The 25,660-nt window shown below is 42.0% G+C and overlaps 1 protein-coding gene and 1 long non-coding RNA gene across 2 annotated transcripts in view; one reads left to right on the plus strand and one right to left on the minus strand.

The window, feature by feature from the left end:
• The window catches only part of LOC126082493 (uncharacterized), a 147,298-nt gene that overhangs the window by 9,824 nt on the left and 111,814 nt on the right, over positions 1-25,660 (plus strand). The window lies entirely within an intron of this gene.
• Positions 3,635-10,178, minus strand: LOC126082707 (uncharacterized). The gene is made up of 3 exons (XR_007518620.1): positions 10,019-10,178; positions 8,712-8,767; positions 3,635-3,693 (listed from the first exon to the last, which is right to left on the minus strand). It is a non-coding gene; the product is annotated as an uncharacterized LOC126082707 (long non-coding RNA).

The following is a 25,660-nucleotide window of genomic DNA, read 5'->3' on the forward strand; positions in this document are numbered from 1 at the left end:
CTTTTTCACTGTTGATCATTGCCCTTATGCTCTCGAATCGCCCCCCACCCAGGCTAGATTTCACAGTCTATCACTATATCATTCCTTTGCATACACTCCTCACTCCCTTGGCCCTCAGACCATCTGGCAAAATCCCAATTCTGCCCAGCTTAACACACTGGAGCAAAATAACAGTAGTAACTGCTGTCACTCTAAATGTATGACCGTAAATCACCAGTGGGCTTTTAGCCCAGCCCCTCTGCATCTCCCTAGTCAGTTTAGTTCCCCACACTCTGAAATGACTAGATTGCACCTCTATCCTCAAATATCCAACACCCCTCCCCTTCCTCACCTGGAGCTGAAAATCTTACTTGTTTCAGTGAGAAGATAGAGACATTTTACAAGAACTACCTCATCTTCCTGCTACCGAATCTTCCATATATCTGCCTCCCTGTCCAGACTCTGCCTTCTCTCCTATTCATTGGGGTACCATCGCTGCTCCTACCTAAGGCCACCTCTTCCACTTGACACCAGGACCCCTTCCTCTTTTGCCCACTGTTATGGATTGAGTTGTGTCCCTCAAAAATATGTGTTGTAAATCCTAACTTCTATGCCTGTGCTCTGTGTTCTTATAATCCCATTTGGGATCGGGTTGTCTGTTATGTTAATGAGGCAGGATTAATAAATGGGGTGTCTTGGTCATTCTCTTTTGAGATACAAAAGAGATTACTCAAACAGGTGGGGAAGCAGAGATGGGGGTAGAGAGATGCCAAGCCACACAAAGATCTCTCAGGAACAGAAGCTCAGAGACAAGGACCTTCCTTCAGGGCTGACAGAGAGAGAGAAAGCCTTCCCCTAGAGTTGGCACCCTGAATTCAGACATCTAGTCTCCTAAACTGTGAGAAAATAAATTTCTGTTTGTTAAAGCCACCTATTTGTGGTTTCTCTTATAGCAGCACTAGATAACTAAGATTCCTACTTAGTTATCTTGAAATTATTCCCCATCACTTGCTTTCAACTGTCCCTCTCTTTTAAATTATTCACTTCAGCATAAAAATATGGTACAAACAGTTAAGTGCTTGACTCCTAGCTGAAAGGTTGGCTCTTTGAACTCACCAAGAGGCGCCTCAGAAGACAGGCCTGGTGATCTGCTTCCAGAAGGTCACAGTCTTGAAAAACCTTGAGGAACAGTTCTACCCTGGACACATGCGGTCACCCTAAGTCAGAATCTACCTGTCGGCAACTAACAACAGCCACCTTCCTGTCTATGTGTGTGTATCCTCTTGGCTCCATATTCCCCTCCAGTATGGCTACATTTGTCTTTTTTTCCTTTTCTGAAAACTCAAAGAGTTGCCTGTACTCATTTTCTCTGCTCCCACACCTTCTAGTTTCTCTTGATCTCAAGCAATCAGACTTGCTCCTCTATCATTCTACCAGAACTGCTCTTACCAAGATCACAAATGGCTTCCATCCCACCACATCTTTTGGAAAGTTATTTTACCTCATCCAACCTCACAGCAGAATTGGACCCAGCAAAGAAGACTAAGAAGGACTAGCCAGGGAAGTAAGAGGAAAATAGGAGAATCCAGTGTCCTAGAAGCCACGTGAAGAAAATATTTCAAGGAAGGGTGGCTACCGCCTTGACAGCTTTCTTTGGCTCTATCTATGGATGTTGGGGTACCCTAGGCCCTGTCCCTGTTTCTCTTCTACATCTACACTCACTCCCTTGGTGATTTCATCCAGCCTCAAGGCATCAATAACTTCTCTACGCCAATGACTCCCACATTTTTATCTCCATTCCAGACCTCGCTCCTGAACTCCACACTTGACTATCCAACCACCTGTTCATCATCTGCACCTGGATGTCTAACAAGCATTTCAAACTTACCAAAATTGAACTGTTGATCATTTCCCCCAAAATGACTCTGTTTATAGCCTTTCCCATCTTAGATGAAGACATTCCTAAGCTTCTGGTTGCTCAGAGGAAAACCTTAGGGCTATCCTTGATTGCCTTTTAAAATTTGTACCCCCCATCTAATCCATCAGCAACTCTTGTGTATTAGTTTGTTAGAGCTGCCATAACAAAGTACAACAAACTGGGTGGCTTAAAGCAACAGAAATTTGTTTTCTCACAGTTCTGGAGGCTGTAAGTCTGAAATCAGCCATGGAAAGTTTGGAAACTTTCCAGCCATGCTCTTTCTGAAGGCTCTAGGGGAGGAATCCTTCCTTGCCTCTTACAGTTTCTCTTAGCCCCAGGTGTTCCTTGGCTTCTACCAACCTAACTTCTATCTCTGCCTCCATCTTCACATGGCCATCTACCCTCTGTGCCCCTCTCTTTATGTCTCTTCTCTTTTTATAAGGACCACACTCATATTGGATGAGTGCCCACCCTACCCCAGGATGACCTCATGTTAACTAATTATATCTAATATCCTATTTCCAAATAAGGTCTCTATCACAGGTACTGGGGGTTAGGACTTCAGCATATCTTTAAAAAAAAAAAAAAATCTTTTGGGAGGGCATAATTCTACCCATAACATCCCCAGAGTCGTATTTTCAAAATATTTCCAGGATCTGGCATTTTTCATCACCATCTCTACTGCCACCTTCATCTCTTACCTGGATAAAACTGCAGTAGCCTTTGACTTGGTCTCCCTGCTTCCACCACTTACCTTTGCTTCTTTTCTCAACACAAATGCTAGTTGCTCTTCTTAAAATACGTGTCAGGTCATGTCACTCCTCTGCTTGAAACACTGTGGTGGCTTCCATCTCAGAGCCAAACTCACAAAGTCCTTGTAGGCCCTGTACCATCGACCCTTCCACCCAGCTATCTGACCATCTCTCTTGCTGCACTGAATTGAATAGTGTCCCCTCAAAAATTCATATCCAACTGGAACCTCAGAACATGAGTTTATCTGGAAATAGAGTCTTTCTTTGCAGCTGTTTAGACGAGGTCATACTGAATTAGGGTAGGCCCCAAATCCAATATGACTGGTGTTCTTATAAGAAGAGGAGAGAACACACAAATACTCACAGGAGGAAGACACCGTGGGAAGAGAGGCAGAAATTGGAACGATGCAGCTACAAGTTGAGGAATGCCAAGGACTGTCAGTAACCACTAGAAGCTAGGATGAGGCAAGGAACAATTCTTCCCTAGAGGCTTCAGAGAAAACATGGCCCTGCTGACACCTTGATTTTGGACTTCTGGCTTCCAGAGCTGTGCGAGAATAAATTTCTGTTGTTGTTTTAAGCCACCCAGTTTGTGGTAATTTGTTATGGAAGCCCTAGGAGACCAGTGTATCTACTATGCCCATTCCTCACTCCATTCCAGCCACACTGGCCTCCTTTCTCATCTGGGAGCTTACCATCCACAATCCTGCCTTAGAGCACTTGCAATGTCAGTTTCTTCTTCCTGGAACCCTCTTTTCTAAGATCTCTGCATGGCTTACTCCCTCACTGTCTCCAAGCCTTTGTTCAAATATCCCCTTCTAAAAAAGGTGTGCCCTGGCTGTCCTATTTATAATCGCAACTCCAGTAGCGGTACCCCGACTCCCCTTTAACCTATTCTAGTTTTGTTTTTTCCTATAGCACTTGCCATCTTCTAGCATATGATATAGTTTACTTACATATTATGTTTATTGTTGATTGTCTGTCTCCCCGTTGGCATACAAGCTGTTTTGTTCACTGATGTATTCTTAGTGCCTAGAACAGTGCCTGAGAGATAATAAACTATCAGTAAATTTGCTTGAATGTTGAATAAATAACGAGCTATAATTTTTTGAACACTTACTGTGTACCAGGCACTTCAGAATACATTTTATGTGGTCTTACCGCCCTTGGTTTATAGATGAGGAAATTAAGGTACAGAGAGGGTGAGAAACCCAAGCTCATTCAGTGGTGGAGCTAGGACCTGAACCTGAACTCAGGACCATGCATCCAGAACCTGTGTTCTCAAAAACTCCATTATACTGTCTCGCATTTGAGTACATGTAAGACTGAGAGAGAGTTCTTTCTGCAGTGGCTGCAGTCAGTTGTAGAGATGCAGAGTTCGACGTCTTCAGATGTCATCTGTGTTTGGCGGGGGGAGCAGGGAGATGACAGATTGATTCTTCTACTCCAGACACCAGTGTTGAAGAAGGGGCACGGCCATGTCTTTGGCTTACATTAGAGTATTTTGGGTACTGAAGATGTTGAGCATACTTTTGTAACAGAGGCAGCATAATGCAGTAGAAAAAGCTCTTGGCAAAAAGGGCTCCAGGCATAATACCATCATAGTGTGGAGTTCTTTCTGTCCTTCCACTCGGGGTCTTCAGCATCAACTTCATCCCAGGGCTAGTTCCTCTCGCCATTGAAAATGGCTTCCAGGGGCAATTGGTGCCATATGCTTCTTTGTTCACATATATCAGGAAAAAGAATAAGACACCCATGGTTTATCTAAATCCTTCCCATCAATTGGATTGGGCTATTTTAGGTTACATGCCTATCTCTGGACCAATAGAAGATGGAATTACCTTATGAAGATTAGGTTGGAGTTCTAGAAGTTTAACACAAGGGGGCACCACTCTTTAGGGAGGGCTTGAAAAATGTGTGAGAAAGCTTTTCTTATCACAGTGATTTGGGAAGTGACTGGGCTTTGGTGGGCTGGGGGTCTAGTGGCATGTAGGGATGCTAAACCTCCTGCAATGCTCAAGACAGTCCCACAGAATGAGGAGCTGTCTTGCTGAAAATGCCAATAGTGCCCTGCTTAGAGACACTAGAATTGGTCAGAATATAATCCTAGATTTGAAGGCGGATCTCCTTCCCCTGAGTCACCTGGAGGAGGTATGGAGACTGGGATTTTGTCGGTGTCTTAGTTTCCCAGTACTGCTGTAATACAAATACCGCAAGTGTGTGGCTTTAAAGAACAGAAATTTATTTTCTCACAGTTCTGCGGGCTAAATTTCAAATCAGGGTCTTAGCCATGTTGACTCCTTCCTTGTAGGTAGTCCTAAGCATTCCTTCGTTCCTTGGCTTGTAGACATTCCTCACGTGGCATCTGACCTCCTCCCCTCCCCACCCACAGGTGTGCATATCTGTGCCTATCCTGCTCAGAAGTGATTAGGTTTAGGATCCACCCTACACTAGTACAGCCTCAATGAATTGATGATTGATTACATCAGATTGCATGATGGAAGTTAATTGCGTTACATTTGTCTCAGTTATAACAGAAGTATCACAAGTGGATGACTTTAAAAAACAAATTTATTTTCTCACAGTTTAGGGGGCTAGAACTCTGAATTTAGGGTGCTGGCTCTGAGAGAATGCTTTCTGTCTCTCTTGGCTCTGGAGGAAGGTCTTTGTCTCTTTGAGCTTCTGCTCCATGGTGATTTTCATATGGCTTGGCATCTCTCTTCCCTCCTGTCTGCTTCTTGTGATTGTTTAATCTCTTTTATATCTCAAAAAAAGATTGACTTAGGACATACCCTACACTAATCCTGCCTCATTGACATAAAAGAGTTGTTATAATCCCCCAAATGGGGTTATAACCACAGGCATAGAAGTTAGGATTTATAATACATATTTTGGGAGGACAAAATTCCACCCTTTGGCCCTCAAAAATTCATGTCCTTGCCACATGCAAAACACATTCACCCAATCACATCTTCCCAAAAGTCTTAACTCCAAGTCCAAAATCTCATCTTTGAATCATCTAAATCAAATATGGGTGAGACTTTAGGCGTATTCCACCCTGGGGCAAAATTTCTCTTCATCTCTGAACTGTGAAATCTAGAATACAAGTTGTCTGTTTCCAAAATACAATGAATGGTAGAACAGGCACAAGGTAGATGTTTCCATTACGAATGGGAGAAATTGGAGGGAAAAAAGGGGTAATAGACACCATGCAAGTCCAAAATCCAGCAGAACAAATTACATTAGCTCTCAAGTCTTGAAAATAATCTGTTATTTGTGACCATCTGGGCAATGGCCTCACCCTCCAGACTCTGGGTATTGGCCACAATCTCTGGATTCTGTGTAGAGGCCCTCATCCCTGGGCTTCAGCCCTGCCTTCCAGGTCCTTTGGGATGACAACTCTGCTCTCTAGGCTTTAGGTGGCCCTATTCTGCTAGTCCATCTGAGTGGCAACCCCACCCTCTTGGCCCCAGCAGGCCCTGTTCTGCTGTCCTTTGGGCATGGCACCCCCACCTCCACAAATTAGGACTGTAGCCCATCCCCCTGGCACAGGTAATGGCAGCCGCATGCTCCAGAACCACATTGGCGAAGATCCGACTCTTTCAAGGCTAGGAGGTTGTGGCCGCATGGCTTAAAATCCAGGAAACTATGGCCCTACTCATTGAAACTGAGAAGGCCCTGCTTCCTGGGCTCCTTCCAATAGTTCTGCTGATCTCTGAGCTGCTCCAGGAATGGTCCCTTTTTCTTCTTTGAGAAGAACAGATGTAGCTCCTTTGGTCTGTTTACTGCCAGTAGAATTCTAAGAGGCACACAGCATTCTTCCCTTTTGTTCTTTCTCTGTCTCCTTCAGTGTAAACTGTGGGGGTTTCCATCAGTCACAGCTTATTCCCTTTAATAAAAGATTGTGTAGCCACATCCTTGGTGAACATTCTAGGACATGTGTCCTTAGTTTGTACATCAGAATTTTCCAAATCTTTAAGTTCTGTTTTCATTTTACACAGATCATTTTTAAGCCCATCTGTTTCCTCTCACGTTTTACTGGAAGAAGCAAGGAGAAACCATGCAGCCCCTTTAAGATCTTGCTTAGAAATCTCATCAGCTATATATCCAAGCTCATCACTTGCAAGCTCTGCCTTCCAACAAATATTTAAACATAATTCAGACAAGTTCTGTGCCACTCATAAAAAGCATTGCCCTTCCTCCATTGTCCAATTACATGTTCAGCATTTTCTTTAAAAGCCTCCCCAGAAGCATATTTAATGTCCACACTTCTAGCAGTATTCTGTTGCTGGTGCCATATGTATTCCCTAAGATGATAGACTTTCTCTATAGCTCTCTTCACTTCCTTCTGAGCCCTCATCAGCGTTGCCTTTGACGTCCATAATTCTACCAACAGTCTCCTCAAGGCAATCTAGGCTTTTACTCTTAGGTACCTTAAAAGTCTTCCAGCCTCTTCCCATTACCCAATTCCAAAACCACTTCCACATTTTAGGTATTTGTTAGAGTAGCACCCCCACTTCTGGTATCAAATTCTGTCTCAGTTATCTAGTGCTCCTATAGCAGAAATACCACAAGTGGATGGCTTTAACAAACAAATTTATTTTTCTACAGTTTGGGAGGCAAGGCTTCCACAGGGAAAATATTAAACAACACAGGAAGCATCAAAAGAAGATGGAAGGAATACACAGAGTCACTATACCAAAAAGAATTCATCGACGTTCAACCATTTCACGAGGTAGCTTATGATCAGGAACCAATGGTACTGAAGAAAGAAGTCCAAGCTGCACTGAAGACGTTGGCAAAAAACAAGGCTCCAGGAATTGACGGAATACCAACTGAGATGTTTCAGTAAATGGATGCCGTGCTCCAAGTACTCACTCATCTATGCTAAGAAATTTGGAAGACAGCTACCTGGCCAACTGACTGGAAGAGATCCATGTTTATGCCTATTCCTTAGAAAGATGATCCAGCCGAATGCGGAGTTTATCAAACAATTTCATTAATGTCACACACAAATAAAATTTTGCTTAAGATCTTTCAAAAGCGGCTATAGCAGTGTATCGACGGGAACTGCCAGAAATTCAAGCTGGATTCAGAAGATGACATGGAACCACAGGTATCATAGCTAATGTCGGTTGGATTCTGGCTGAAAGCAGAGAATACCAGAAAAGTGTTTGCCTGTGTTTTATTGACCATGCAAAGGCATTTGACTGTGATTCATAACAAATTATGGATAACATTGTGAAAAACAGGAATTCCAGAACACTTACTTGTGCTCATGAGGAACCTGTGCACAGATCAAGAGGCAGTCCTTCATAACTAGATGGTGCCAGTTACCACTGATCACTGCCCTGACAGGGAACGCAACAGAGAATCCCTGATGGAGCAGGAGAAAAGTGGGATACAGACCGCAAATTCTAGTAAAAAGACCAGACTTAGTGGTCTGACTGAGACTGGAGGGACCTCAGAGGTCATGGCTCTCAGACTCACTGTTAGCCCCAAACTGACACCATTCCAGAAGCCAACTCCTCAGAGAAAGATTAGACTGGACTATAAGTCATAAAATGATACTGGTGAGGAGTGTGCTTCTTAGCTCAAGTAGACACATGAGACTATGTGGGCAGCTTCTGTCTGGAGGTAAGATAAGAAGGCAGAGGGGGACAGGAGTGTGTTGAATGGACAGGGGAAATACAGGGTGGAGAGGAGTGCGCTGTCACACCGTAGGGAGAGTAACTACGGTCACATAACAATGTGTGTATAAGTTTTTTGTATGAGAAACTGACTTGGACTGTAAACTTTCACTTAAAGCACAATTTAAAAAAAAAAGAAAAGAAAAGAGGCAGTCATTAGAACAGAACAAGGGGATACTGCCTGGTTTAAAGTTAGGAAAGTCATGTGTCAGGGTTGCAGCCTTTCACCATACCTATTCAATCTGTATAAAACCAAAAAATGGTTGCCGTTGAGTCAATTCTGACTCATAGCAACCCTACAGGACAGAGTGGAACTGCCCCATAGAGTTTCCAAGAAACTGCCTACCTTTTGGTAGCAGCCGTAGCACTTACCCACTATGCCACCAGGGTTTCCTTCAATCTGTATGCTGAGCAAATAATCTGAGAAGCTGGAAGAAGAATGAAGAACGGGGCATCAGGATTAGTGGGAGACTCATTAACAACTTGTGTTTTGCAGATGACACAACCTTGCTTGCTGAAAGCAAAGAGGACTTGAAGCACTTACTAATGAAGATCAAAGACCACAGCCTTCACTATGGATTACACCTCAACATAAAGAAAACAAAAATTCTCACAACTGGATCAATAAATAGCATCATGATAAACAGAGAAAAGATCAAAGTTGTCAAGGATTTCATTTTACTTGGATCCACAATCAACACCCATGGAAGCAGCAGTCAAGAAATCAAAAGATGCATTGCATTGGGCAAATATTCTGCAAAAGACCCCTTCAAAGTGTTAAAAAGCAAACATGTCGCTTTGAAAACTAAGGTGAGCCTGACCCAAGCCATGGTATTTTTAATCGCCTTATCTGCATGCGAAAGCTGGACGATGAATACGGAAGACCAAAGAAAAATTGACGCCTTTGAATTATGGTGTTGGTAAAGAATATTGAATATACCATGTACTGCCAAAAGAATGAATAAATCTGTCTTGGACGAAGTACAGCCAGAATGCTCCTTAGAAGCAAGGATGGCAAGACTGTATCTCACGTACTTTGGACAGGTTAACAGGAGGGATCAGTCTCTGGAGAAGGACATCATGCTTGGGAAAGTACAGGGTCAGAAAAAAGAGGAGTACCCTCAACTAGATGGATTGACACAGTGGTTGCAACAGTGGGCTCAAACATAACAATGATCGTGAGGATGACACAGGACGGGGCAGTGTTTCATTCTGTTGTACCTAGGATTGCTATGAGTCGGAACTGACGGAACGCACCTAACAACAAGAAGTCTGAATTCAGGGTGCCAGCTCTAGGGTCAGGCTTTCTTTCTCTCTTGCGTCTGCAGGAGAGTCTTTGAGCTCCTGCTCCGTGGAGATCTTCCTGTGGCTCAGCATCTCTCTTCCCCATCTCTACTCTGCTCTTTTGTTTAATCTCCTTTATAGCCCAAAAGAGATTGATATAAGACATACTCTACACTAATCCTGCCTCATTCACGTAACAGACAGCATTTTCTCAATGGGATTATAACCACAGGCATGTTGTTGTTGTTGTGCCTGATAGGCATAGAAGTTAGGATTTACAACACATATTTTGGGGGGACATAATTCAATCCATAGCAACATTATATTACATTACAAGGTACAGAAGGGAACAAATTCTCAAGAAGCCAGGAGGAAAAAGGAAAGCCATGTCTTACCTTGATGCAGAAAGAAAGATGTGAGTCTGGGTGAAAATACGTGGAGAGGTTTGGAGGCAGGGGAAATGCCTGGGCGTTCACAGCTGGCGGCGTCTGTTTTCTTTGTACAGGAGAAGCATGGTAGACTGTGAGGTTACTGGGAATGCAAGGGAGCCGTGAGGAGAGTGGCAAAGGTTTGGAATAGCTGTCATCAGGGCGAGCAGCCTTATTTATGCCTCCTTTTGCCGTGCCTGGCGCATGGCAAGGACTGTCTGCTTGAAGAAAGCGTTGGCTCAGTCTGAGTAATAGGCTGTTAAGCAGTAGTAGCTGCCAGTTGAGACTGGAAACCATGCATTTGCAAGGCTTTCTTAATAACTTTTATTTATTTCTTGTTATAAAACACATACATTTTCATTGTAAAAATATAAATAAACAAAAAAAGTAAAAATCAATCAGCTCCCACAAACCCAGACATAATCATGGTTAATATTTCAGTATGTATTGGTTTTGTCCTTTCTATGCACATTTATGCATTTTTTTTTCCAGTGTCCACCTAATTTAATTGGCTCACTCTTCATCAGCATCTCTCTCCCCCCCGCTGACCAGTCCTTTTCATGCCTGATGAGTTGTCTTCGGGGATGGTTCCTGTCCTGTGCCATCAGAAGTTCTGGGGAGCATTGTCTCTGGGATTCCTCTAGTCGCATTCATATCGTTAGGTATGGTCTTTTTATGAGAATTTGGGGTCTGTATCCCATTGGCCTCTTGCTCCCTCAGGAGTTGTCTGTCGTGCTCCCTAGCAGGGCAGGCTGTACATACTCTTTTATTATCTGTTTTTTTCATCTAACGATTTTCTCTGAGCATTTTCCATATTATCTTCCGCTCTTCTATATTTATGTAGCCCTGGGGGCTCAGTGCTTTGAAAGGTTGGTGGTTCGAACCCGTCCAACAGCTCCTCGGGAGAAAGACCTGGGGATCTGTTTCTGTGAAGATGACAGCTAAGAAAACTCTGTGGGGCAGTTCTGCTCTGTCACATGGGGTTGCTATGAGTTGAAATTGACCCAATGGCACCTAAAAGCAACAACTTTATTATTAAAAAAATAATTTATCTTTTGAGTAAGTACAGATTCACATGGTTAAATTAAAAAAGAAAATGTGATGCCAAATCTCCTTCCCAACCCTGGCTCTCAGTTATCCAGTTACCTCTCCCGGAAGCAAACAAATATCTTTTTTTTTTTGGTACGTCCTTCCAATGATACTTTATATCCAAGCAAACACACATATTTTCCCACATATGGTTAATCTTTTATAACAGTGTTCTGCACCTTGCTTTATTAACTTAATAATATATCTTGAAGATCGCTACATACCAATACATAGTTTATTCATGTTTAAGGGCTGCCATAGAATTCCAGTATAAATTCACCTTAATTTATTTAACAAGTCCCCAATAGCTTGACATTAAGTTTACTTTGGATCTTTTGAAATTTCAAACAATACTACAATGAACAACCTTCTTTCACATTGCAGCAGCACACCTGTAGGATAAAGTTCTTGAAAGGTAATTGCTGGATTAAAAGGCATATGTATTTGTAATTTTCATAGATTTTGCCAAATTCCCTTCCCTAGAGATTGTACTAGTTTATACTCCCACTAGCAATGTATATAAGTACCTGTCATTTCCTCATCAATAAGCGCGTTAAAAATGTACTTAATATTTGCCAATCTGATAAAAATTGTATTTCAGGGTACTTTTAATTTTCATTCTCTCATTATGGATGAAGTTGAGAATCTTTTCATATGTTTGAGAGCTATATATATACATATATATATATCCTTTACCCATTTTCTTTTGGACTGTAGGCTTTTTCCTTACAAAGTCTGTCTATATTAGGATATATTAGCCCTTTGAGATACGAGTCACAAATATTTTGCTCCATTTGTCATTTGCCTTTTAACCTTGCTTATTGCATTAGCGCCATGCAGAAGTTTTTTTTTTTTTTTTGTATTTGGTAGTTTATATAAAAAAAAAAAAAATTTTTTTTTTTTTTTTTTTTTTTATAGATAGGTATATATACACATATACTTAAAGTAGATTTTATTTCGTAATTAGAAAGGCCTTCCACATTCGGGTTGTAAAATAATTGTCCCATGGTTACCTCTAGTGACCTTATGATTTCATTGGCCATTTTTTTCTGGTGTAATTTTGAGATTATGTCTAAACTTAATTTTTTCCAAATAACACCTAGTTGTTCCAATTCCATGTGTTGATTTATTTTCTACTTATTTCATCTCTGACTAAAGGTAGTTTTTTTTTCTTTTCTGGACTTTATGCCTTTTTTTCTTCTTCTTTTTTTCCTTACCTCATTGTACTTGTTAAAGTCTTTAGTAACATGTTGACAAGAAGCGGGGAGGGTATCTTCGCCTTGTTCTGGATCTTACCTGACAGCAAACAGGTAAATGACTGGCTATGTGTTGTCAGATTGCTCTCCACAAAGTTTATGCCAAATGAAAAGAGTCTGTAGTGTATGGAGTTACCTCGAAAACCATAATCATTAAGTATGATACTAGCTGTAGGTTTTTTTGTAGATACCCTTTATCAGATCGAGAAACTTCTTAGTTTGTTGAGAGTTTTTTAGCATGGATTTTGACAAATGCTTTTCCTATCTCTATGGAGATGATAATATGTTTTTTTTTTTTTTTGCCTTTATTCTGTTAATTTGGTGAATTATGTTGGTTCATTTTTGAGTGTTAAATTAACCTTAGGTTGCTGGGATAAACTCCACTTAGTCATGATTTATTATCCTTTTTATATATTGTTTGGTTCTATTTGTTAATACTTTGTTAGGAATCTTTACGTTATGTTCCTGAGGAATATTGATCTGTAATTTTCTTGTGATATTTTTGCCATGTATTGATTTCAGATACCATTTTAGTCATATACTAAACTCCCATATATATCTGAGTCCATTTCTAGATTTTCTGTTCTATTCTAGTCCATTGATATTTGTCTTTCCTATGTCATTATTGTTGATGGATGCCATTGTTGGATACATAATGCTCTGATAAAGAGTATTTTAGCCATATTTTTCTCTATCATATTATGTCTTTAATATAAATCTTAAGGAGTTGAATAGCTAGGTCAATGGGTAGACATAATTTTCAGGGTTTAGCTACTTTGTCAATTTGTGCCCTGTCAGGAAAATAGAAACAGTATTAGTTGTGTCAATCAGGGGACTTAATTTAGGAAATGATTGCCATTGTTGGGAGGGCTGAAGGAGCAAAAAGAAGGTGACTGTCTTAGTTACTGTTACGGATTGTCTCTCCACAAAATATGTGTTGTAAATCCTGACTCCTGTATCTGTGGTTATAATCCTATTTGGGAATGGGTTTTCTTTGTTATGTTATGAGACAGTATTAGTCTAGGATATGTCTTAAATCAATCATTTTTGAGATACAAAAGAGCAGATTAAGCGAGCAAGCGGAAATGGGGGAAATTTGATGCCAAGCCACCTGAAGATCACCAAAGAACCAAGGAACAAGGACCTTCCCCTAGAGCTGACAGAGAGAGAAAGCCTTCTTCTAGAGCTGGTGCACTGAATTTGGACTTCTAGCCTCCTAAGCTGTGAGAAAATGAATTTCTGTTCCTTAAAGCCACCCACTTGTGGTATTTCTGTTATAGCAGAATAAGATAACTAAGACAGTTGCCTAGTGCTGCCATAACAGAAATACCACAAGTAGTTGGTTTGTTTTTTGTTGTTGTTGTTATTTATTGTATTTCAAGTGAAAGTTTACAATTCAAGTCAGTCCCTCATACAAAAACTTATACCCACCTTGCTATGTAACCCTAGCTGCTCTCCTCCTAATGAGATGGCACACTCCTCCTTTCCACCCTGTATTCCTCGTGTCCATTCATCCAGCTCCTGTTACCCCTCTGCCTTCTCATCTCACCTCCAGGCAGGAGCTGCCTACATAGTCTCACGTGTCTACTTGAGCCAAGAAGCTCACTCCTCACCAGTATCAATTTCTGTCTTATAGCCCAGTCCAAGCCCTGTCTGAAAAGTTGGCTTTGGGAATGGTTCCAGTCTTGTACTAACAGAAAATCTGGGAGCCCCTCTGGGTTCCCCCCAGTCTCAGTCAGACCATTAAGTCTGGTCTTTTTATGAGAATTTGAGGTCCCACTGTTCTTCTGCTCTGTCAGGGATTCTCTGTTGTGTTCCCTGTCAGGGCAGTGATCAGTGGTAGCCAGGCACCATCTAGTTCTTCTGGTTTCAGGCTGATGGAATCTCTGGTTTATGTGGCCCTTTCTGTCTCTTGGGCTATAAGCAGTTGGTTTCTAAGAACAGAAATTTATTTTCTCACAGTTCTGGAGACTAAAAGTCCAAATCAGGGTCTCAGCAGTGCTAATTCCTTCTGTGAGCCTCTCTTCTAGTTTGTGGTATCTCTGGGCAATTCTTGGCATTCCTTTGCTTGTAGAGGATTCTCACATGTCATCTGTCTTCCCCTGTGTGTATATGTCTCTGTGTCTATGCTTCTTTTTATGTAACTCAAAAGTAATTAGGCTTAGGATCTACTCTACACAGGTATGTGACCTCAGCTGATAGATTGATTACATTTAAAAAAAAAAATTTTTTTTTTTTTTTTTTATGGAAGGTAATTGGCTCTACTCATGGCCAACTTACTTAATCACATGTAACTACTCCATAAAAGCATCTAGACTAGTGTTTAGTCAAACTTCAGGAAACCATAGTCTAGCCAAGTTGACCATAAAATTAACATCATAGTGAGATAACCCCAGAATTAGAAACAGTAGGAAGCTACTATCAACCCTAGATTATAGGAATGAACAGAAGGAGGTGGTGTTAACCAAAGCCCAGGACACATATCCTGGTGATGACCGCTCTTGCTTTGAAACCACTGACAGTACTACTAGAATCCCTGCAGGCTGCTGGAGCCATCACCACCTACCGCTGCAGCTGCTGGAATCAGTGGCATCACTGGTTGGTGTCACCCAGTGTGGTACCTCATGTTGTCACCATCCTCCCCACTCCTTGCCCCCCACCCCTGCTCTTCTGCCTCTTCATTCCTCACCCCTCCCAGCTCCCTGTGGTTCCCCTCTCCCACTGGCCAAGGTGGAGACCTTCCTCTCCTCCCAATGGCAGGCACTGTGGCCCGGCTGCCTGCACCTTGACTGGCAGGCGATGGGGGGGGGCAGGGTGATGAGTTATGAGTTACTGCACTGGGTGACAGGTAACACGAACCCTAGTGACACCACTGCCTTGGCAGCCTCTCCCCCAGCACTGGCGACACCACCACAGACCCTGGGGTCATTTTAGTGTTACTCCCTCTGACAGTGCCACGGAGTGCAGACCACACTCTCCTAGTGATGCCACTGGCTGGAATCACCAAAAGATGCTCCGCTGTTGCCCGAGATGTCACCAGAAGCAAAGGGGGATAAACAATGTCTCTTTCCTTCTGTCTTCCAGTCACCTTCCAGGGCTTCCCATTGGGTGAACCTAATCAGAAGCAAGATGGCATGTGTCTTAGTTATCTAGTGCTGCTATAACAGAAATACCACAAGTGGTTGGCTTTAACAAACAGAAGTTTATTTTCTCATAGTCTAGTAAGCTAGAAGTACGAATTCAGGGCGTCAGCTCCAGGGGAAGCCTTTCTCTCTTCCGTCAACTCTGGAGGAAGGCCCCTGTCATCAATCTTTCCCTGGTCTAGGAGCTTCTCAGCACAGGGACCCTAGGTCCAAAGGATGTGCTCTGCTCCCAGCGCTGCTTTCTTGGTGGCATGAGGTCCCCATGTCTCTCTACTCACTTCTCTCTTTTATATCTCAAAAGAGATTAGCTTAAGACAGTCTAAAACTTGTAGATTGAGTCCTGCCTCATTAACATAACTGGCACTAATTCCGTCTCATTAATATCATAGAGATAGGATTTACAACACGCAGGAAAATCGCATCAGATGACAAAATGGTGGATAATCACACAATACTGGGATTCATGGCCTAGCCAAGTTGACAGATATTTTGGGGGGACACAATTCAATCCATGACGGCAAGGGAGTCTAGAAAAGTAGTTTACAGAGTCAGCTGTCTATGATACAGAGAAACTGGCCTGGCTTCATGGGCAAATGATCTGTGCAGTCACGCTTAGAAGAACCCTGTGTGTGGTTGAATGTTCTGCTGTGTCTGTCTTGAAATTCTCAGTGCTTTTTGAACAAAGGGTGCTGCATTTTTATTTTGCACTGGCCCTGCAAATTATGTATCTGGTCCTGTGGAGCAGAGCATAGAAGGGCAGGAATGGAGCTTAGAACAAACAGGAAAATGCCAGGACTGGTATGCGCTGCCAGTTGCTCTCTGCAAAGTTTATACCAGTTTGAACTACCTAGCAATGTAGGGAGTTGCCTGGGAAACCATAAATTAGTCATGGTGCTGTTGGGAAAGTTCCTAAGATTTCCCCTAAGCAGCTCCTAGTAGCTCCAAAAGCAAGAGCAGAGAAGTCAACAAAGTGGTTCTTGTCTCTCAACTCAGAGAGTCAGGTTATAAACCCTCCCTGAGCTCCTTTGTGTAATTTCCCTTCCTCACCCCTTCAAGGAGGAAAAGATCTGACTGGAAGTGTGTTGGCTGTCATAAAATTCCTATGTTCTCTGTATAACTGCTGGTATTCACGTCTATCATATTTATTTTTTATCGTACCCCTTTCTGTATCTTGGTACAGAGATGGTAGAGAATAGTGGGTGCATTAGTTTCCTACGGCTGCCATTCAAAAGTACCACAGGGTAAGAATTTTTGGTGCATGGCTTTAAATAACAGAAATTTATTGTATCACAGTTCTGGAGGCTAGTAGCCAGAGTTCAGGGTGTCAACAGGGCCATGCTTCCTCCAAGGTTCTAGAGGAAGATCCTTTCTTGTCTCTCTCAGATTCCGGTAGCCCCGGGCGTTTCTTGTCATGTAGATGCATCTTTACATGGCAGTCTTTGCTCTGTCTCTCTGTCTCTTGTTCTTTTATAGGACACTACTCTGATTAGATTAAGGTCCACCCTATTCCAGTATGACCTCATGTTGACTTAACTGGTAATGCCTCCAAAGACCCTGTTTTCACACACGGTCACATTCACTAGTACCAGGGTTAGGACTTGAACATAAATTTTGGGGGATACAATTCAATCTATAACAGTGGCCCAAATATTCAGCAGTACTCGGGGTTTTGTATGGCTCAGCGGGCTGGATTTCTAGGTGCTGGGCTGGTGAACATGCTCTCAGGTGGGAGACACCAGTCTTCATGTTGGCTCCAAATAACACAGCAATAGCAAAGGAATGGTGAAGGTGTTCAGAGGGTGGTTTTCAGATTTTAATACAGTTGTTAAGTGATAGAAAGGACCAGAGTGTGGTCATGCCATTGGAGCGGGAGGAGAGGTGATATGGAGAGGAAATAGAGGAACCTGACAGGGAACACAGAACCATCCAACAGCCCTGTAAGAATGAGCCTGCTTTGGGATATAGCGCTTTCAGATGTACCTCTCCCGTATGCCTGTCACCAGTAAAAATCTATTGTCATTGAATTGATTCTGACTCATGGCAACCCTATGTGTGTCAGAGAGTCAAAGAACTGTTCTTCACAGGACTTTCTATGGCTGATTTTTCAGAAGTAGATCACCAGGCCTTTCTTCAGAGGTGCTTCTGGGTAGACTTGAACCTTTAATCTTTTGTTAGCAGTCAGGTGTGTAACCATTTGCTGCATGCCTGCTATGGTTGTCTAAAATGTCTTTGTTAACAACCCATTCCTTTGAGTTAAATCATGGAGCCCATAGGTAACTTTCTACAGTTACAGGTAAAAGAAGCAATTCATTCATTCATGTATTCATTCGTCAACAGATTGGGCCCCCACTATATGCCAGCATTGGGCTTGTCCCTGGGGATGTAATGGTGAACAGGACACATATACTCATATACTCCCAGTTTAAAAACAGTTGCAATGCAGTGTAATTAGTGCTGTGACAGGAAAATTAAAAGATGCTGAGAGGAAAACATGACAAGTGTTCCTTACCTGTCCAGAACATTAGGAAGGGATTGAGAGCCAAGCTGACTAGGAGCTAGCCAAGCGAGGAGAGGGAACTGTGGGGAAGGAACATTCCAGGAAGACAGAACAGCAAGTACAAAGGTCCTGAGGTGAGAGACCGCACTGCATACAAGGAGCTTAAAGGATAGCATGGGAGAGAAGGAAGGCTGAGAAAGTAGGCATGGATCAGATCTGAAAGGACCCTGAATATCAATATGGCCTTTATCCTAAGGGCAACGGCAAGTTATTGAGGTCTTTAGTCAGGAAAGTGACATAAGGTTTGTATTTTACAAATACCACTCTGCCTGGCTCCTGAAGAATGATTTGAAGGGTACCAAGATGAGAGAAAGGGCGATAAGAGTTCAGGGGAGAGATGGAAGTAGCTTGGACTAGGATAGTGGCAATGGCCTTGAGAGAAGGAGACAAATTGTGGATAAATTTAGGACAAAAAACTGACAACACTTGGGGGCTCAGATTTCGTGGGAAAGATCAAGAAGGGAGTTAAGGATGTCTTCTAGGTTTCTGGCTTGGACAACTGTGAAGAACAAAAGTTTCTAGGTGAGGATGAGCAATTTGATTTTGGGCAAGTTGAGTTAGAGGTGGGCCTTCCAATGGAGTTGGCCAGCGAACAGCTGGATAATTATTAGCCACTAACTAACTCTTCACCTTAAATTACTTCATTACAGATTAGCAACCTAGTTAACTGGAAAAACCCTAGAGGGTTAAGATACAAATACTTTTGCTTTGCTGAAGGGGAGGAGACTAAGCCAAAGCCCTGAACTCTCTCTCCCTACCCTGAATTCCTCTGCCCACTTAGAGTTCATCCTCCTTCCTCTGGTTGCATGACATCTTTCTCCCCGTAGCTTTAGGATAGCGTTTGTCTCATTGCTTTCTATGGTGCCTGTTTGCCCATCCGTTTCTCCTACTAGATTCTGAGCTTGAGGCAGGATCTGTGTTCAATTCATCTTTGGATTTCCAGTTCCCTTTAGGCGGCCCTGACCGTAGTGTACTCATCTGTCACTCCATGACTGTAATTTATACCTTAGAATTCTGCTACTGAGTACAAAGTTGTTACCTGAAAAAATATTTCAATTAATTTTGATGGAAACAATAATGGTGTACTATGCCCCAAAATATCAAATTTTCAGAGATAGAAAAATATATCAATTGAAGGATTACAAATTTATTTAAGCAATAAACAACAATTTGAAGTTAGTTTGTACATAGAATGTAATATATTATGCTTATTGTGCTTGTTCATTTTTTCTTCAATTTTTTAACCTTTTGGTGCCTTATGGCTTTCTTGCATTCGCGATGGATTTAAAAATAAAGTTATAGCACAGAAAAATACTTCTAGGGCAAAATAAAAGCAAAACATGAGAGTATTTTGAAGTGCATGAAAACGCATGCACATGATGGATCCAAGAGCTGTAGAGGATGGTACTCTTTCAGTCTTTTCGTTTGGCAAATGTGCACTAAACAAAATGTCTTGGGTTTACCTATATATGGCTTGCAATCTAAATTTGTTTAAATTTAACAAATAATATGGATAGTATTGGCTAGAAGAAACTATTGTGTCAAGAAAATTGGTGACTCTGTCTTTGTTTCAATCCCAGTGAAGACATATCACTTTTGTTCATTATTTATTTAGTGAGTTTTTGGGTGAAAAAGTTATTGTACCAAAAAAAAAAAAAAAAAAAGAATCACAAATAAAGTGGTGTATCTTTTCAAACACTGTTAGGGTAAAAAGTTGTTAGTGTGTAAAAGAAAAATAAAAAGAGTAAATGAATAATTGGTGGGTCTAGGTAGGTACCTTTGTCACTCGGAGCCTTTGTCATACTAAAAAATTTAAGAGTTCGGGGGAGTATGTAATGGTGGAGGAGGGTATGGGATACCAAAAGAGAAGCCAAGTGCAGAGAATAGAATATGGAACTTTAAACCAGTTGCCCTGGCTTTAATTCTGACTCATGGTGACTCCATGTGTGTCAGAGTAGAGCTGTGCTCCATATGGTTTTCAAGTGCTGATTTTTTGGAAGCAGATCTCTAGGGCTTTCTTCCCAGATTCTTCTGGGTGGACTTGAACCCCTTGGTTAGCAGCATAATGGATCAACCGTTTGCAGCACTCAAGAACTCCAGGAGAACTCTGTTGTTGTGGATGGGTGCCCTTAAGGTGATTTCGAATCATGGTGACCCCATGTAACAGAGTAGAACTGCCCCACTGGGCAGTCTCTCTCCTACAGAGCCACTGACTGGGTGGGTTCAAACTACCAATCTTTTGGTTAGCAGTCAAGCTCTTAACCATTATACCACTAGGGCTCATTTTTTGGGAGAACTCTAAACCCAAACCAAACCCACTGCCATCAAGTCAGTTCCTATTCATAGTGACCCTATAGGACAGAAGAGAAATGCCCCATAGGGTTTCCAAGGCTGTAAATCTTTACAGAAGCAGATTGCCACACCTTTCTCCCGAGGAGTGACTGGTGGGTTTGAACCTCCGACCTTTCAGTTAGCAGACTAATGCTTTAACCACTGTGCCACAACTGTGCCACAACTCTAGATACCCTTCATTGATCACTCGGTAGATGCTAAGCATGGTAAGATTATCTCATTCAAGACCCCCTTCTCCTGCTTTGTCATTTTGCAGAAGGCTATCTGGAAACCCTGGCGGCATAGTGGTTAAGTGCTACTACGGCTGCTAACCATAAGGGTCAGCAGTTCAAATCTGCCGGGCACTCCTTGGAAACTCTATGGGGCAGTTCTACTCTGTCCTATAGGGTCGCTATGAGTCGGAATCGACTTGACGGCACTGGGTTTGGTTTTTTTGTTTGGTATATACTGCTTCTACTGTAATCATTGGCTTTTTTCAGTGGCACAGTACCAATGAACATGTATCAAGTATTTTCTAGAACAGTCTTAATTCCAAATATTCTGTTCCATTGTGAAGTCATGTGTTTCATTTCTTGGTTTGGTAAATATGGTGATCATAGGGAGACTACAAAGACATGGGGCAGGGCAAATAATTTTTCTAGTGTGAATGAAAGGAAGGGAACAATTGTAAGTTGGTGTACTTTGGGGCAGACATTCAGCTATGGGATGTATGAACTTCGTGGCAGTTTTTTCAGATAATATGTTTGAGGTAAAGAAGACTAAGCTTTCAGGCTTTAAGCAGACTATCATAACCATGGACTCTTTCTTACCTTGAGTCCCAGCCTCCTTACAAAGGAAGAAAACAGGAGCCTGATTAGGCATGTACTCTCCCTCATTCACTTATGATGATTCTTCTCCAGCTTCTCCACTAGAATATCTTAATAGTCTTGAGGAATGAGCCTCTGAGATTCTAAGGACTTGACTCAAGGGAATACAACAATTCCTCAATATTTCTTTAAAGTCTGGCTTTTCATTATAAAAACTCACCTTATTTTGTACTAATATTATATATTTATGTTTGATTTTGGAAACTCTGGTTGCTTAGTGGTTAAGGGCTACATCTGCTAACCAAAAGGTCAGCAGTTTGAATCCACCAGGCACTCCTTGGAAACTCTATGGAACAGTTCTACTCTGTGTTATCGACTCGATGGCAATGTTTTTTTTGTTTTGTTTTATTATGAAAATACTTTTTTGTCTCATCCAAATTTAATGGTAAAATTTTCACCCAGGAGGACTTGCTGTACTGTATTTATTGAATGGTTTTACGTGTAGCTCCCATCCCCATTATTGTCACAGTGCCACACTCTCCTAATTTAGGATCCCTGTGCTTATGAGTTCAAAAGTAAATTGATCTTTGAAGCTTTGTTTTAATGTTTTAAACATGTGTTCATCTGCTAACAATTCCCTTCCTCTTTCTTTAACCAGAAACCTCAGGGGAGATTTATTTCATCAGATAAAGGGGTCATTAAGCAGTGGGTCACCTGGAGTCAACCCGGTGACGGTAACCAGCCACCACCACTTCCTTTGGTCAGGCACACAATTAACTGTAAGGCTGAACAAATGCCTCTCACTTAGGAAGAGCACGTGGGCCAACAGTGCACACAGTTGCAGCCTTACAAAACACAAAGGTTTTAAATCAACATTTGGCACATCATTGTCTCATCCATGAATGTTCAATTTTTCCATGCAGACAAAGATTTTTTGCATCTTGAGGATTGGTACGAGAATTAGCTGGAGACTCTGTCAAGATAGCAGTGTAAGTGTATGCTCCAGCCACTGTCTTTGTTTCAGTCACATGTCAATAATAGACAAAATCTAAGATGAGAAAATAAAATAGACAAGTTGTTAGCTGTTGTCAAGTCGACTCTGACTCTTGACAACCCCACGTACAACAGAACAAAATGCTACCTGGTCCTGCATCACCCTCACAATTGCCAGCACGTTTGAGCCCATCATTGCAGCCGTGGGGCCAGTCCATCTCACCGAAGGTCTCCCTTTTCCTCATGGGCCCTCTACTTTGCCAAACATGATGTCCTCCTCCATTGAATGATCCCTCCTGATGACAACCAACCAACCAAAGAAGGAAAAATCAGAAAAAATGTGCAAGATGCTCAGTCTCACCAGTAATCATGAGAATGCAAATTAAAGTGAAAATGAGATGTTTGTCACACCTTCAGATTAACAAAAATTAAAAGTCAACAATATTAGTGAGGATGTGGGGAAAAAGGAAATCTCGCTCACTCTTGGTGAGCAGGAAACCTTGGTGGCTTAATGGTTAAGAGATACAGCTGCTAACCAAAAAGTCAGCAGTTCAAATCCACCAGGCGCTCCTTGGAAACCCTATGGGGCAGTTCTATTCTGTCCTATAGGGTCGCTATGAGTTGGAATCCACTGGATGGCAATGGGTTATTGGTGAGCATAAACTGGGAGAACCACTGTGGGGAAAACTTGGCAATATCTGTAAAAATGGGAGATACATGTACCCTACCAGCAGGTAAAGAGAAAAACTCTCAAAAGGATTTTCATTGCAGTGTTGTAATAGCAAAAAAAATGAAAATCAAAGTCTGTCAAAAGAAGAGTGAATAAACGGAGGGCTATTCACATAAAGGAGCCCAGTGGCACAATGGTTAAGAGCTCAGCTCCTAACCAAAAGGTCAGCAGTTCAAATCCACCAGCCACTCCTGGAAACCCAATGGAGCAGTTCTACTCTGTCCTACAGGTTCACTATGAGTAGGATCTGACTCAATGGCAACGGGTTTGGTTTTTTTGTATTCATATAAAGTAATAGCATGCAATAATTAAACGAATGAATTAGACCTGTGTGTATCAACATGGACAAATCTCAAAAATAAAATGTTATATTTAAAAAAGCAAGTTTCAGGACTACGTGTACTACCTTTTATGGAAATTAAAAAAACTCAAGCAATTGTCAAATATTGCTTATGAATACATATATGGTGGTTGTTATTGAGTGCCATTGAGCAGTTCTGACTCATAGTGACCCCATGTGACAGAGTAGAACTGCCCCTTAGGGTTTTCTTGGCTGTAATCTTTACAGAAGCAGATTGCTACATCTTTCTCCTATGGAGCAGCTGATAGGTTCGAACCAACAACCTTTCTGTTAGCAACCGAGTGGTAACCAGTGCTCCACCAGGGCTCCTTGGATAATATATATGTAGTAAAAATATTAAAAAGGTGGTTTAAAGGATAAACACAAATTTTGTGATTGTGGTTACTTCCAGGAAGCCGGCACATAAAACGGGATTAGGGAAGGGTAAAGATAAGGTTTCTACTGTAGTTGTAACAATGAGAACAAAGATTCAAAGCTGATATGGCAAAATATTAGCATTTATTAAATCTGGATGATAGGTTTCTGTAGGTTGAAATTTTTCATAGCAAAAAAGAAAAACAAATACTGTCAGGCACGTGGCTTCCGGCACACTTGACCAATTCCCAGAGACTCAGATTCCCCAGACAGCCCAGGCACACACTGATTCTATCAGCATGAGGAGCTTCTTCTGTGCACAGTCCCAGAAAGGGACTCCAAGGCTGGTCAGACTGGGAGTCCTCTCTCAGTGGTTACCAGGGGCGCAAGGGGGGCAGAAAACAAGCATCGAGCAACTGTTTATGGTGATGAAAAACCTGGCAACAGACACTGGTGATGTTTGCACAACATAAATGTAATTGTTGTTGTTGTTAGGTGCTGTCGAGATAGCTGTGACTCATAACGACCCTATATACTACAGAATGACACACTGCCTAGTCTTGCACCATCCTTAAAATCATTGTTATGCTTGAGCCCATTGTTGCAGCCACTGTGTCAATCCATCTTGTTGAGGGTCTTCCTCTTTTCCACTGACCCTATACTTTACCAAGCATGATGTCTTTCTCCAGGGACTGATCCCTCCTGACAACATGTCCAAAGTATGTGAGATGTAGTCTCACCACCCTTGCTTCTAAGGAGCATTCTGTTTGTGCTTCTTCCAAGACAGATTTGTTCATTCTTTGGGCAGTCCATGGTGTATTCAATATTCTTCGCCAACACCATAATTCAAAGGCGTCAATTCTTCAGTCTTCCTTATTCACTGTCCAGCTTTCACATGCATATGATGCGATTGAAAATAACACGACTTGGGTCAGGCACACCTTAGATTTCAAGGTGACATCTTTGCTTTTCAAGAGATCCTTTGCAGCAGATTTGCCCAATACAATGTATCTTTTGATTTCTTGACTGCTGTTTCCATGACTGTTGATTGTGGATCCAAGTAAAATCCTCGACAACTTCAATCTTTTCTCCGTTTATCATGATGTTGTTTATTGGTCCAGTTGTGAGGATTTTTGTTTTCTTTATGTTGAGGTGTAATCCGTACTGGAGGCTGTGGTCTTTGATCTTCATCAGTAAGTGCTTCAAGTCCTCTTTGCTTTCAGCAAGCAAGGTTGTGTCATCTGCGTGTTGCAGGTTGTTAATGAGTTTTCCTCCAATCCTGATGCCCCGTTCTTCTTCATATAATTAGTGTCACTGAATTGTACATGTAAAAAAATGTTGAATTGGCAAATGTTCTGTGATATATATTTTTTACAAAAAAAAAAAAAAAAAAGAATTGAGAGCCTCTGGTTTCCAGTCCACTTGGTAGGAAGGACTCCTCCCCCAAGGCTGACCTGGGACACTGTGGTCTGGCACTCCCCCTGGATTTGGAAACCAGAATGTCAGGTGCCTCATCTGCAGCCATGCTCCTGAGGTGTTTGTAAGTCTGGCCTGACCGCACCTGGGCCTGGGCAGCTGCAGCATCCTTGACCCAGGGCTGCTGCGGTACAGTCAACACATGGGCCGGTGTGACTTTCCTCTTCCTGGCAGCCAACAAAGCCCTATCTCACCCCTCACCTCTATTCCCATCGTGCAATGCATGGGAATTGTTTTCTTGCATTTACCATCTATCTGGTATCAAAAAAGTATCTTATTTTTGCCACTCTCTCTCTTCCTCCCTTCTCTATTTTTGCACTTGTTTCTTTAGCTTCCTGCAATACCATTTTCTTAAAGTGCTGCTTTGACACAGTTTTGAAGCCCCGTGTGGAAGCCGGTCAGTTCTTCTTCTTGAGTAGCTGATTAAGTCCACCCTCCAACCACTCCGCTTATCAGGTTCTCACATTCCTGGGCCTCTATACAGTCATCCTA

Source organism: Elephas maximus, chromosome 9 (assembly GCF_024166365.1).
Source record: "Elephas maximus indicus isolate mEleMax1 chromosome 9, mEleMax1 primary haplotype, whole genome shotgun sequence".
Classification (NCBI taxonomy): Eukaryota; Metazoa; Chordata; class Mammalia; order Proboscidea; family Elephantidae; genus Elephas; species Elephas maximus.